The following is a 14,918-nucleotide window of genomic DNA, read 5'->3' on the forward strand; positions in this document are numbered from 1 at the left end:
GGGCTGACCCCCAGTCGGTCCTGGGGCCTCTTCCCTGTCCTGTGATCACCCTCTCCCTCTCAGAGAGTCCATTCAGGCTCGCGGCTTGTGATGCAGCCTGAGGGTAGATGATGCCGGTGTTCGCAGATGCCAGCTGGACCGCTATCCTGGGGCCCTGGCCCACATGCCCTCCTCCCCCACCTGCTCCAGCAGCCTTCTCAGAGCAGACCCGCCTCCCTGCCCAGCAGGTCTTTCCATGCAAATCCCCTCCCGTCCTGCCCCTCTTCCTTTCCCCTTCTCATACTGTTTATCAGCACAACCCACGATTCCGTGTCCAAAGCCCATCCAGGTCTGACCACTTCTCAGCAGGTCATCTGAACCCATGGCCTCCTGTGAAGCTGCCTGGCCTCTATCACTGGCCTCTGTATTCTTTTCTCATCACAGCATCCAGACCATTCAAACACAAATTAGACCGTATCCCAGCTTTGAGCAAAACTTACAGTGAATTGAAGGTTTTCTGCGGGGACCCACACCTTCCCAAAACTTACAGTGAATTAAAGGTTTTCTTCGGGGACCCACACCTTCCTACCCCTGTTCTTCCTGGAACCCATCCACATCCCATCACAGGCTCAACTCTGGAGACACTGGTTTCTTGCCCTCTTGAACATACCAGGACCTCTAAACCTGCTCTGCCCTCTGCCTAGAATTGCAGATATAATCAAAGTGGCCTTTCTTTCCTCCTCTTGGACTTTGGTCAAATCTCATGACATCCTCTTCCTCATTTCCTCCAAGGAGCTTAGCAGCACTAATTTTAGAGACGTGCATGGGCACATAGAGAGATAGTAGATAAAGATATTGGCCTTTTAGGTTGTATATATTTATGTCATATTTATGCACATATTTATATACACGTGTTTATGTATATAAATATACACGTACATGTTCACAACTATACACACATACATATTTGTATACATGTGTGTGCCTTGCTTATTATTTAATTTTAAAAATCTGTCTTCCTTTATAAAATATGAGCTCCTTGAAGGTGGGGGTTTTTTCTGATTTCTTCTTGGCATATAAAGTGATATGGCTCCTTCTGACACCATGGACTCAGCACGCCAGGCTTCCCTGTCCTTTACTATCCCCTGGAGTTTGCTCAGATTCAAGCCCATTGTGTCGGTGATGCCATCCAACCATCTCATCCTCTGTTGTCCCCTTCTCCTCTTGCCCTCAATCTTTCCCAGCATCAGGGTCTTTTCCAAAGAGTCGGCTCTCTGCATCAGGTGGCCAAAGTATTCTGTTGGTACCTCTTTCTATTTGTGGGGTGTGTGCAGAGGCCACTTGCCTGAGCTCACTTTGTAATGAGGTAGGGGCAGAGACAGACACAGGGAGCACAGCGCCTGAGTTATATGGTTCCAGTTGCCCATCCTTACTAGGCCCTCCACCTTGCAGCTCTGCCTGTGGCCCTCTGCTCTCCCAGCCCCCATTATCACCCTTACCAGCCAGAGGCACTGGGGATGACCACTGTCTTCCAGACCCCACTTCCTGAGTGCCTGGGGGGCAGGGAAGATGCCCACGCCCTGACAGCCCCAACTGGGGCCCCATCTTCCCGTGCCCTCATCGCCCCAGCTGCCTCTGGATGTCGGCCCGGATCTCAGTTCCCCAGCAGCCCCTCGCTTTTCTCTGGATGTGTGAAAACAGAGTGAAGCTTGTGCTCCAGCGTCACAGAGATTGTTTTATACTCCGAGCACCTTTCTTGTGACCGCCCCACATGTTTCTGATTTCTCACTGAATCCATAGTTGAGAAAACACGCGGCTTGTGGACATTTGTAGGAAAAGTGGGGCAGGGCTTCCCTGATCAGGAAGACTCCTAAAAATGTTGCTTCTGGGGGTTGGTGAGTCTTGGCTTTATGCTTGCCATTCGCAGCACTTTTTCTGGGCACCAGAATGATTGCAGGATCAATACGTTTATAACAAATTGCCTTTCTTTTTCTTTTCCAAATGTAACTAGCTTTAAAGCTCTTTAAACCTAGTTTTCAGAGAAATAAAATATTTTCATTACATTTTTGTAAAGTGTATGAGAGGGTCCATGAACCAGAGCTGACATTATACTTCCTAACATGTAATGAAAATAAGAGTGACGTCTATCTGCTCGAGCTTTTAGGGAATAAGATTTCAGATTTCCTATTGATTTTTTAATGTGTTCATTATTTTAAAGTATCAGCATGGCTATAAATTGTAACGATCCACCATAGAGAAGGGGCTTCAGAAAACCTGTAATGGATGAATGCCAGTTAAGAGCATAGGGATAGATTATTTAAATTGTCATTTTTATTTTTTTACATTATCATTGATTTCATTCCATACTTGATGTAAAATTACCCCCACTAAATGAGCCATGCAAATTAGCAGTGAATTATGCTCAGATAGCCAAAAGCAATTATGTTGGTGAGTAAGTTGGTATTTTAATAAAATATAGATGATAGCAGGGTTAATATTTTAGGTAATACATATGTCATGATATGACTTGAAATATGGGAAAATGGGCAGAATAAGATGATCTAATACATATATAGGCAGAAGGCAAAATTGTATTGAAGATATTTGAAAACTCTCTTCAGCTAAATCTTCATGCTCTTTCCAGAAGGGAGATTAATGGCCAGACAATTTAAGTAGTCATACGGTGAGATATATTTAACAGAGAGCTAGAAAAATAGTTCCTCAAGATGTTCTTGAAGATTTTGAGAGTTCATATTTCCCAGAACTTTAAATACATGAAAACTAAGAAATCTTAATGATGTGTTTCACCCAAAAGAATGTTAACTTCCAAACTCCTCTTTCTGAATGTAAACATGCTGCTGGCATTCACCAAGCCCCACTTTACTTTTGCAGAAAACATTTTCTGTATCATTTTGAATCCTTTTGCCTTACCACTCAGAATTAAATAATTAGGATTGGTCTTATATAAACCCGTGCCATCTGGATGAAAGATTAAATGCACAAATCAAATATCAAAGGTTCAAAGTAAATAGCATCTTTTATCTCCCTGTGTAAATACACCAGGATTAATCAAATCAGCATCATCTAGCCTTTTCTTGCTCAGAAAACACAGCACATGAGGCTAAATGATTAGTCTCTATTCCTCAAATGAGGAGACCGAAATAACAGTTGTTCATCAGAATGAAATTTCAGAAGCTCTGCAAACAACTGAGAGGCTTCCTGGCCCTTAATTGCCCCTTTAAGTATATATTTTAAATTGCTGACTCACGAGGAAAAGTGGATTTCACCACCTTAATGCTTCAAAATTACCTCCTGAAGCGCGTACCAGAAACCATTCCATGAAGCCAATTTTGGTGGTGAGATTGAATTGTAGGAGGAATGAATGAACACTCACAAACGACTATCATCAAATGCACAGATACTAAAATGTATCCAACAGGTCGCTAAAACGGACACCAAACTGGACCTGCTTCTGGCTCCTGGAGCTTATCAAAAAGCGTCTGATGTGTTAGCATCCACTTTAGTCCACAACAGGCAGAAGGCGACCTGATGTATGCCATCCAGGTGCTTTTCAGACAAGGCTGATTTAATCTCTTCGGTGACACTGCTACACACACATCTATCTAAAAGAAAGGAATTCAATCAGCTGGGCCTCATGTTTTCCTCAGAACAATTTCCTCGATGATTTTTTCTGTTGATGGGATATTTTAAGGTTAGCGGAGTGTGGAAAAGGGTGTGGAAAGCACTGGAGAATTTAGATAAGATTACAGCTTTCTAAATGCGAGGAGGATTTAAAGATATTTGTCCACTTGCACCCAAAATAGCTGTGACATTTGGTTTGACTGCCTGGAATAAAGCATTTCATAAGGGAAATTTAAATCAAATCAAGGATAAGCAAAGCAGCAAATAGTTATGATCCTGTTGAAGACATGGCATGGCATCACAGACTGGACTGAGAAACGGAAGCGCAGCTTCTGGGAGTTCACTAACTTAAACTGGTGAAACTGGACAAAGTTTCTGATTATTTAACTAAAAGTCCTAGGTTAATGGGATTCCCAGGTGGTGCTAGTGGTAAAGAACATGCCTGTCAATGCAGGAGACATAAGAGATGCGGGTTTGATCCCTGGGTCAGGAAGATCCTCTGGAGAAGGGCATGGCAACCCACTGCAGTATTCTTGCCTGGAGACTCTCATGGACAGGGGAGCCTGGGGGACTACAGTCCATTGGGTCGCAAAGAGTTGGACATGATTAAAGTGACTTAGCATGCACACATACACTAGGTTAATAATTGGAGGAAAATTCTAAGAATTCTTACAACTGGTCACATCTGTGAAGTAGAATGTACAATAGCAGTAAAATGCTGACTCATGCACTTATTTTTTGGTCCTTGTTCACTTAGGTTAGGATTCAGTCTGCATGATATTCCCTTCTCTGTTCTGTGTGCTTTATTCCATGAGCTGAGTTATATGGAATCGATGTGTACTGCAGCTGAGCAGGCTGGGACTTGTGCCACCTGGGAGGTGCCTTCATCTGGGTGATGGATGGGTGGACCCCGCCCAGGGCTGTGTGGTGGCCTCTGAGTCAGGGTGCATGATGGGCGACATGCTTATGCGGTCCATCCGCCCATATACTACTGCTCACAAAGAGAACGCTCCCAGAAATTTCCTCCCTCAGCCTCGCATGCAGTCAGGAAACACAGAGTATACATGGGGGCCACGTGGTGGGAATGGAAGGTGCTTGGAAAGAACTGTGTCTCCAGCTGTCTCTGCCCTTGACATTCTGTCAGAGTTCCGTCATGGTCCCCAACCTGTGGAGCTCCCCATATGGTGGCTGCAAAGACAATGGTGATATTGGGGTGTTGCCTACATGATGAAGACATATTACTAAATATGCACTATGTCCCCCACTAAAAAGTCTGTGTGCTTCTTAGATCTACTTCATCAGCAGACTCTCTCCCATCATACTTTCTCATCTAAGTTAGTTATCTACTTTTAACAGACTCATTTGATAAGAACTATCATTTCAAATAAACACGCACACATCTCCTTTGGGGGCTTCCCAGGTGGCTCAGTGGTAAAGAACCCACCCGCCAAAGTTAGAGGCACAGGAGACCTGGGATCGATCCCTGGGTTGGGAAGATCTCCTGGAGAAGAAAATGGCAACCCACTCCAGTATTCTTGCCTGGGCAATCCCATCCTCAGAGGATCCTGGTGGGCCACAGGGTAGCAAAGAGTTGGACACGACTGAGCAAGTAAACATGCAAACACCATCTCTACCACCAATTTCATTATAAATGTGTAAGTGGTTATAGGAGGAATGACAAAATATAGACATTCTGACTTTTTAAGGTATAACTGAACAGTGTCTACCAGTGAATCTGTCTTTCTGTCAATCTAGCAAGTGTTTGATAGGGAATATTGATGAGTTGAACAATAAAATTAAGGAACCTTAAAGAATTGAGTGGCTGTATGATCCTCTTCCCTTAAAAAGAGGAAGAATCTGATTCTAAAGAAGTTCATATCATATGAAAAGCAAATTTATAATGTTGTATAGGATAGAATACTTATTGACTATGCCAAAGCCTTTGATTGGGTGGATCATAATAATCTGTGGAAAATTCTGAAAGAGATGGGAATGCCAGACCACCTGACCTGCCTGTTGAGAAACCTATATGCAGGTCAGGAAGCAACAGTTAGAACTGGACATGGAACAACAAACTGGTTCCAAATAGGAAAAGGAGTACATCAAGGCTGTATATTGTCACCCTGCTTATTTCACTTATATGCAGAGTACATCATGAGAAACGCTGGACTGGAATAAGCACAAGCTGGAACCAAGATTGCCAGGAGAAATATCAATAACCTCAGATAATGCATATGACACCACCCTTATGGCAGAAAGTGAAGAGGAACTAAAAAGCCTCTTCATGGAAGTGAAAGAGGAGAGTGAAAAAGTTGGCTTAAAGCTCAACATTCAGAAAACGAAGATCATGGCATCTGGTCCCATCACTTCATGGGAAATAGATGTGGAAACAGTGTCAGATTTTAATTTTTGGGGGCTCCAAAATCACTGCAGATGGTGACTGCAGCCATGAAATTAAAAGACACTTACTCCTTGGAAGGGAAGTTATGACCAACATAGATAGCATATTCAAAAGCAGAGACATCACTTTGCCAACAAAGTTCAGTCTAGTCAAGGCTATGGTTTTTCCAGTCGTCATGTATGGATGTGAGGGTTGGACTGTGAAGAAAGCTGAGCACTGAAGAATTGATGCTTTTGAACTGTGGTGTTGGAGAAGACTCTTAAGAGTCCCTTGGACTGCAAGGAGATCCAACCAGTCCATCCTAAAGGAGATCAGCCCTGGATGTTCATTGGAAGGACTGATGCTAAAGCTGAAACTCCAATACTTTGGCCGCCTCATGCGAAGAGTTGACTCATTGGAAAAGACCCTGATGCGAGGAGGACTTGGGGGCAGAGGAGAAGGGGATGAAAGAGGATGAGATGGCTGGATAGCATCACTGACTCGATGGACATGCGTTTGAGTGAACTCTGGGAGTTGGTGATGGACAGGGAGGCCTGGTGTGCTGTGATACATAGGGTCACAAAGAGTCGGATACAACTGAGTGACTGAACTGAACTGAACTCATAGGATAGAATATAGGTCATCTGAGTCCCAACTCAGTGCTTGTTCTTAAATTAAGGATAATCATTTCTAACATATATATATATATATATATATAGATAGATAGATACATATAGATAGATAGATATAGATACGTTGAATTTTATTTAACTGATGTAGCAGCAAGAGGTTCAAATTTTTCTTTAACTTTGTAAAGACAGAATTTTCTTTGCATGTGTTTTTTTTAATTTAATTTTATTTTTTAACTTTACAATATTGTATTGGTTTTGCCATATATCAAAATGAATCTACCACAGATATACATGTGTTCCCCATCCTGAACCCTCCTCCCTCCCTCTGGGTCATCCCAGTGCACCAGCCCCTGGGTCGTCCCAGTGCACCAGCCCCAAGCATCCAGTATCGTGCATGTGTTTTTTAAAAGTCTAATATAGTATCCTCTTCACTGCCTTTCAATATAATATAGGCTATGAAATAAATGTACTTCCCTGGTGGCTTAGATGGTAAAGCATCTGTCTACAATGTGGGAGACCCGGGTTCGGTTCCTGGGTCGGGAAGATCCCCTGGAGAAGGAAGTGGTAATCCACTCCAGTACTATTGCCTGGAAATCCCATGGACAGAGGAGCCTGGTAGGCTACAGTGCATGGGGTCGCAAAGAGTTGGACACGACTGAGTAATTTCACATGAAATAAATATGAAACATACAAGTAAATATATACATGTGTACCAATATGTATCCTACAAATATATATCCTTCAAATTTTTGAATACATAAACAAATATGAAAAATAAAGCAGTCAATGATCTATAATTAATTCAGATTTCTCTAGGGATTCTGTCTCCATTAAAATTTTTACATTCTGGCTGGAATCAATAGAAAAAAAAAACTATTTACCTACTGTATTTTTGTAAACTATAACAAGCTTATATATTTTAATACTAATTGTTTTTATGAAACTGTTGAGTTATAGAAACACCCAAAAAGGAAACTTTAATAAGTCAGTTTTTTTACATGAATGATCATTGTAAACTAAAATCTAGTCTATGAATGAGTATTTTCTTAGCCAAGAACTTTAATTCAGGGCAGTGAAAATGATTCCTGTAGGAGACATCCTGTAATACACGGATAAGACTTCATGAAAGCAGGTGATTTCATTTCTAATGAAATTGTGGTAAAAAAGCACATAATGAGATCCATGCTCTTACTGCATGTCTGAGTGTGTAGTGCAACAGGATGTTCAACATCGCTCCTTATTAGAGAAACACAAATCAAAACCACAATGAGGTATCATCTCATATCAGGCAGAATGGCCATGATCAAAAAGCCTACAAACAATTACGGTGGAGAGGGTGTGGAGAAACAGGAGCCCTCTTATACTGTTAATGGGAATGCAAACCAGTCTAACCCCTGTGGAGAGCGGTATGGAGACTCCTCAAAATAGGAATAAAACTACCATACAACTAGGTAACTACTAATACAAGCAGAGATGTACCACATGTCTCTAGAATTTTGCCCTCTCCGATGAGCAAAGCTTTAATCTTTTGAGCAGAAACTTCCCTGATGCCCTTCCTCCAGTCCCTGGCAACCACCCTTCTAATTTCTTATTTAGTCAAAGGATGGTTATTTTTGACGATGACAGTTTTATCATTTTTCTCTTGCTCTATTTGTTTATTCATTGCTCTGTCTTATTCATGGGCAGTGATGATCTCACACCCTCTAACAACATAAGGAGGCTGGTGGTGGAGCATTGGTACGCATGTGGCACAACACATACTCCTGAAAAACCTCGTGTTCTGCAAAACTGAACATTAAAAATAATTGGACTTATGGAGAAAATGGAGCTGGTGGCAGATTATTCAAATCCTGTGCAGCTCTGTAAGCAGAGCTGCAGCCAACATATCGTTTGTTCCTGGGATGACAACAGGGATGACCCAGACAGGCTGGTCCACATGTCCTGGGTTGATGTGGCTGGTAACACACCTGCAAGGGCCAAAGCCTGGCTGTGATGGCCTTCTGGGAGCTCAGGACTGACAGGTGCTGAGATGGGCCAGGACTGGGAGCTCCAGCTTGGGTGGGACGTTGCCTTTAAGGTGGGTACACAAGGAATCCACCCTGGCATGACTGAGAGCCAGGCCTGGGCTCTGGGTGCCAAGAGCAGGGGCCTGTGGGTTCTCAGGAGCCCGGAAAACAGTAAGGTCAGGCTGTGGAATGAACACCTTGTAGGCAGTGTCCAGGATCTTGTTCTCCTTTTTCTTTTTCTTTTTTTTTAAATTCATAAAGAGTTGGAGAGAAAGCAGAGAGAAGTGTGGAAGGTATGCCGTGATCACATGGGGATTTTGAAAAGGTTTCCCTGAGAGGCACTGTGGGGCACTGAGAGAGGAGATGGAGCTGTTTCATTACACCCAAGATGTGGGGTCATGTGGACTTGGGCGGTGGCCCTGGGGGTGGAGGACAGCACAGGGACAACCGTGATGTGCTGATGTTCAGGAGGGAGACTCAGTGGACACAGGACGATCCCCGGGCCTGGGGTTTGCACAAGCAGGTGGATGGCGGGTTATCCACCATGAGAGCAGACCCTAAAGGACCAGGTCCAGGGACAGGCCCGGACGGGAGGTCGTAGGTATCGTCATCTTGGCCATGTTGAGATGGAGGTGTCTGAGCTGTGTCATGGGTATGGGCATGGCATGGAGATGAGAAGAGAGTGGGGAGCTGGAGACAGAAATCATATCTAGGCAGAATTCTGTCTAAAAGGAGGAGGAAACTGAAGGAAACTGATGCATTGGGCTAGGGACCACTGAGTTGAGAGGAAGAGGATCCAGGCTGCGTTGGGGGCCTGGAAGTGAGAGAGGACATGTTCACCACGAGGGAGAAGCAGGAGTAAAGAGGCAGTGAGATACTGTGCACAGAAGCTGGACTGGAGGGGAGAGCGTCGGAAGCGTGAACACACTCAGAGCCACGTGAGCCTGGGACGCGAGCATGGAGATCAGAGGAGCTGCAGGAAACCTCTGCCGAACTCTGAGCCTGAGATGCATCCAACCCAGACTGGGGGAGGGCTTGGGGGGAAGGGGTCAATGTCATAGCCTGCTGCTGCTGCTGCTAAGTCACTTCAGTTGTGTCCGACTCTGTGTGACCCCATAGACGGCAGCCCACCAGGCTCCCCTGTCCCTGGGATTCTCCAGGCAAGAACACTGGATACACCCAACCCAGATTGGAGGAGGGCTTGGGAGGGAGGGGTCAATGTCATAGCCTGAGATACATCCAACCCAGACTGGAGGAGGGCTTGGGGGGAGGGATCAATGTCATAGCCTGAGATACATCCAACCCAGACTGGAGGAGGGCTTGGGAGGGAGGGATCAATGTGATAGCATGAGATACATCCAACCCAGACTGGAAGAGGGCTTGGGAGGGAGGGGTCAATGTCATAGCCTGAGATACATCCAACCCGGACTGGAGGAGGGCTTGAGGGGGAGGAATCAAGACTGGAGGAGGGCTTGGGAGGCAGGGATCAGAGTCAGATGCCTGCTTTTATTCCACAGATGTTTATTAAGCACCTTCTGTATGCTAATATGGAGAAGGCAATGGCACCCCACTCCAGTATTCTTGCCTGGAAAATCCCATGGATGGAGGAGCCTGGTAGGCTGCAGTCCATGGGGTCGCTAAGAGTCGGGCACGACTGAGCAACTTCACTTTGACTTTTCACTTTCATGAATTGGAGAAGGAAATGGCAACCCACTCCAGTGTTCTTGCCTGGAGAGTCCCAGGGACGGCGGAGCCTGGTGGGCTGCCGTCTATGGGGTCACACAGAGTCGGACACGACTGAAGCAACTTAGCAGCAGCAGCAGCAGTATGCTAATAACTGTACTCATTCTGAGTTCAGAATATGAAACCACACTCAATTATAATGGTATGTCTCAGAAGGAAATGTAACCAGGAAAAATTTGCCAGACATGTAATCACATGACTACAAACTCCTAGAAAAAGAAAAAAAAAAAAAAAAAAAAGTCGAGAATTTGACATTCCTCCATTAAAGAAAATGAAGGAAAATTTTTTGAAAAAGGTGATGGGTTGTAAAAAGAATTATGACCAGTTTTACAAGATAGTTAAGGTCTTATTGACCCTTTAATGTGAAGCCTGTGGGAAAAAAAAAACAGCTCCAAGTTGATGTCATTTTACTTTCCCAATCCATCAAATAAGCAGAAAAGCATGATCCTCACATGTTGTGGGAAATACATGAATTTCAATTAATTTTCTAAATAACTTACAAGTGTTCATGTGAAAAACAAAATAATGATTAATCAAGTAAAACAGCAGCTTGTCATAAGAGGTTAATAGCAATTAAGATAATATTAATACCCATGGCTATATGAGAAGATACAGATTTTTCCAGGTACTTTAATTAAAGATATAATTGTTACAACAATTATAGCTGTGTAATTATGTTTATTCCAAGGAGAAATAAGGCAGCCTGGTAATTTCAATTTAATATTGCTTATAAATTATTTTGAGCTTTCAGATGACTAGGAATCTGTATTATATCTGTAAGGCAAACATGGGCAATATATGAGAAAGTTGGAACTCTTACAATAGGAGCTGAGGGCACTGAGAACTTTTTGGTATTTGAATGTTCTAGAATGTGATAAGACCATCCTGTTTTACACAAAGTGGTACTTGGATGCGACAGAATCATTCTATTTTACAAAAATCAAAGTGGTGAAAAACAGGAGGGAGAAAAGAGGGCTTTGTGTGGGTTTGTAACGACCTTGCACCCTGAGCTGAGAGCTATTGTTTTCAGTTACAGGGAAAAGAGAGATGGTCTTTGGCTGAGGTCTCCACACATTGAGTGAGAGAGCCTACCTGTCATGTCAGAGCCTTCCCTGGGGGACTCGTGGGTCCCACTCTAGCTCTTAGCACTAAAATTTTCTTTAAAATATTCTTGACAGCTGGATATGAAATCATGTTGCTGTTATTGTTCAGTTGCTAAGTCATATCCAACTCTTTGAGACCCCATGGACTGCAGTACGCCAGGCCTCCCTGTCCTTCACCATCTCCTGGAGTTTGCTCAAACTAACGTCCATTGAGTCGGTGATGCCATCAACCATCTCATCCTCTGTTGTTCCCTTCTCCTCCTGCCCTCAGTCTTTCCCAGCATTAAGGTCTTTTCCATGAGTCAGCTCTTCGCATCAGGTGGCCAAAGTATTGGAACTTCAGCTTCAGCATCAGTCCTTCCAGCGAATATTCAGGGTTGATTTCCTAGAGAAGGAAATGGCAACCCACTCCAGTACTCTTGCCTGGGAAAATCCCATGGACGGAGGAGCCTGGTAGGCTGCAGTCCATGGGGTCACAAAGAGTCAGACATGACTGAGCGACTTCACTTTAACTTTCCTTTAGAGTTGACTGGTTTGATCTCCATGCTGTCCAGGGGACTCTCAAGAGTCTTCTCTAGTACCTCACAATTCAAAAGCATCAATTCTTCGCTGCTTAGCCTTCTTTATGGTCCAACTCTCAAACCCATAGAGGACTCATATAGTGTTAAAAATTTATGAGAGATATGGATCAATTGTTTGAAAATAGACAAGTCATCTTGCATTTAAACATAACTGTTTTTTTGTGTGTGTGTGCAACAGGTGTATTTCTTTTTTTTTTTAATTTTATTTTATTTTTAAACTTTACATAATTCTTGGGGGTCTGGACGGTCAACATCTACCATAAACATAACTGTTTTATAGCAGGTTTCCTTCTTGGTGAGTTTGTTTGTTTTTAATAGTCCAGTTACCATGCATCATGTAACAATTTTACATAATCTTTAACTACACACCCCACACTGTGCATTTCATGCATGTGACTCATTTGTTTAGCCACTGGAAGTCTGAACCTCTTAATCTCTCTCACCTACTACCCCCTTCAACCCCCTTACCCTTTAGCAATGACCTGTTTGTCCTCTGTAAGCCTGTTCTGTTTTGTTATGTTTGTGCATTATTTTGTTTTTCAGGTTTTATATATATGTGAAACCATATGATATTTGTCTGCTTTTTTTCTGACTTATTTCACTTCGACAAGACACTCTAGGTTCATCCATACTGTCACAAAATGGCATTAGTTCATTCTTTTCTATGTCTGAGTAATATTACGTTGTGCGTACAAGCCACATCTTTATTCATTTTGCCAATGAATGGACACTTAGGTTGCTTCTGTATCTCGCCCTATCTTGAACTTTTCAGTCATTTTCTAAACAAGCACATCTAATTCGAGATACTGAATGACTCTGTTAATCTTCAAGTAAATTCTTTACAGAGGAAAACAGTGAAAACCAAATTTTCCAATAAGGCATGTATGTCTTTTTCTATCTAGTATTTATCAAAAATGTTACTGTAGCCATGGTTAATAACAATGGAAGAATTTACATGATACCATTGAAGGTGCATTCTTAGTATATTGAAAGTATCAGAGAACTGCTTATTGTTATTTTAAAACATAAAAAAATTAGATTGCCTTAGCTCACCTGCCATGTTACAAATCCATGTCTATGGTCAGAACTCTGAGGTACTTGTGAATAAATGCCACAGAACCCGCTTTTGGAGAAAATGCACATCTATACAACTAAAACATAAAACACGTTGTGTACCTACCAGCTTTACCTTCAAAAGCGTGGTGATGATGATAACGGTGATGTTAGTGATGATTAAGACACTCAGAGCTCAACATAAAGTGAGGACTTTTTATGTTTCTGCACTGTAGTACAAATACACATTGCAATGCTCAACCCATCAATAACAATATAAATAGTCTGTGCTGTGCTGAGTTGCTCAGTTACGTCTGACTCTTTGCAACCACATGGACAGTAGCCCGCCAGGCACCTCTCTCCATGGGGATTCTCCAGGTAAGAATACGCAGTGGGTTGCCACGCCCTCCTCCAGGGGATCTTCCCTACCCAGGGATTGAACACAGGTCTCCCCATTGCAGGCAGATTCTTTACCATCTAAGTCATCAGAGAAGCCCAAGAATACTGGATTGGGTAGCCTATCCCTTCTCCAGGGGATCTTCCCAACTTAGAATCGAACTGGGGTCTCCTACATTGCAAGTGGATTCTTTATCAGCTGAGCTAATAGGGAAGCCCAGCAATAACCCAGATAGCATTTATTTGAGGCTATTAAACAGAGGTATTATGAATTTTTAACAGTTGAGTTTGTTTTAATCTGGTATCTAGGTATCTTTGAAGGAAAACATTCAACTGTCTTACTTTCAAGAATCATGGCCATTGAAAATAACTACTAAATAAAGTGAGTTTATGCAGATGACACCACCCTTATCGCAGAAAGTGAAAAGAAAAAAAAGAGCCTATTGATGAAAGTGAAAGAGGAGAGTGAAAAAGCTGGCATAACACTCAATATTCAAAATATTGTAAAGTAAAATAATAACAATAATAATAATAATAAATTAAAAAAAATCATGGTATCTGGTCTCAACACTTCATGGCAAATAGATGGGGAAACAATGGAAACAGTGAGACTTTATTTTCTTGGGCTCCAAAATCACTGCAGATGGTGACTGCAGCCATGAAATTAAAAGACACTTGCTCCTTGGAAAAAATCTATGATCAACCTAGACAGCATATTAAAAAGCAGAAAAGCAGAGACATTACTTTGCTGACAAAGGTCTGTATAATCAAAGCTATGGTTTTCTTAGTAGTCATGTATGGATGTGAGAGTTGGACCATAAAGAAAGCTGAGTACAGAATTGATGCTTTTGGTTTGGAGAAGATTTTTAAGAGTCCATTGGACTGCAAGGAGATCAAACCAGTCCATTCTAAAGGAAATCAGTCCTGAATATTCATTGGAAGGACTGATGTTGAAGTTCCAATACTTTGGTCACCTGATGCAAAGAGCTAACTCATTGGAAAAGTCCCTTATGCTGGGAAAGATTGAAGGTAGAAGGAGAAGGGGAAGACAGAGGATGAGATGGTTGGATGGCATCACCGACTCAATGGATATGAGTTTGAGCAAGCTGCAGGAGTTGGTGATGGACAGGAAAGCCTGGTGTGCTACACTCCAGGGGGTCGCAAAGAGTTGGACATGACTGAGCTTCTGAACTGAACTGAACTGTGAGTGAATTTGGGTTTTTAGAAAGTGAGTTTGGGTTTTTAGAAATAAGAAGGTCATGAATGGATCTGAAAGTGTCAGAGTCCTGAATGATGAGTATTACCAAGGGAAAGAGCAACTCTGAAAAGGATACATGCTGTTTAATGCCGAGTGTATGACATTCTGGAGAAGGCAAAAACTATAGATACAGTAAAGAGACCAG

General features: G+C 42.7%; 1 protein-coding gene across 1 annotated transcript in view; it reads right to left on the minus strand.

Moving 5' to 3' along the window:
• The window catches only part of CSMD1 (CUB and Sushi multiple domains 1), a 2,070,704-nt gene that overhangs the window by 787,500 nt on the left and 1,268,286 nt on the right, over positions 1–14,918 (minus strand). The window lies entirely within an intron of this gene.

This window comes from Bos indicus, chromosome 27 (genome assembly GCF_029378745.1).
Source record: "Bos indicus isolate NIAB-ARS_2022 breed Sahiwal x Tharparkar chromosome 27, NIAB-ARS_B.indTharparkar_mat_pri_1.0, whole genome shotgun sequence".
Classification (NCBI taxonomy): domain Eukaryota; kingdom Metazoa; phylum Chordata; class Mammalia; order Artiodactyla; family Bovidae; genus Bos; species Bos indicus.